Raw genomic sequence first — 486 nt, forward strand, 5'->3', positions numbered from 1 at the left:
CACCCGGCGCCCACCGACGTGTGCCCCCATCCCGCCACGGCCTCCGCTCACCTGCAGCCGCTGCCACGGCTGGAATCAGGCGGTGAGTTCAGGGGCTGCAGAGCGGGCGGCAGGCTGTCCGCACCGGCTGGCTGTGGCAAAGCTGGCGTTGCCCCACTGGGGATGGTCTTGCTTTGCCAGCAGTGACAACGAGCGCGGACACCCCGGAGGACGTCGCGGAGGACATCGAAGAGCTCCTGACCTGGATCGACGAGGGTGAGTTTGGGGGCAGCACAGCTGGCGGGGGGGGTGGGCACCGAGTGGGCGCGGGAAAGCTGGCAGTGCCCCTCTGGGGGGATTTTTCCTGGCCCTTCTCCAGAAGTGACGGCCAACACAGGCATCCTGGACGACACCGCAGACATGGATGATCTGCTCGCGTGGATCAACAACGGTGAGTTTGGGAGCAGCACAGCTGCCGGGGGGCTGGTCTGCGCCGAGTGGCTCTGG

At 67.5% G+C, this 486-nt stretch overlaps 1 long non-coding RNA gene across 1 annotated transcript; it reads left to right on the forward strand.

The window, feature by feature from the left end:
• The first annotated feature begins 59 nt into the window (after positions 1 to 59).
• On the forward strand, positions 60 to 459 carry LOC116217836. Its single transcript, XR_004162548.1, has 3 exons — positions 60 to 82; positions 181 to 255; positions 359 to 459. It is a non-coding gene; the product is annotated as an uncharacterized LOC116217836 (long non-coding RNA).
• The last annotated feature ends 27 nt before the right edge of the window (positions 460 to 486 follow it).

The sequence above is a fragment of the Meleagris gallopavo genome, unplaced genomic scaffold (genome assembly GCF_000146605.3).
Source record: "Meleagris gallopavo isolate NT-WF06-2002-E0010 breed Aviagen turkey brand Nicholas breeding stock unplaced genomic scaffold, Turkey_5.1 ChrUn_random_7180001984208, whole genome shotgun sequence".
Taxonomy (NCBI): Eukaryota; Metazoa; Chordata; class Aves; order Galliformes; family Phasianidae; genus Meleagris; species Meleagris gallopavo.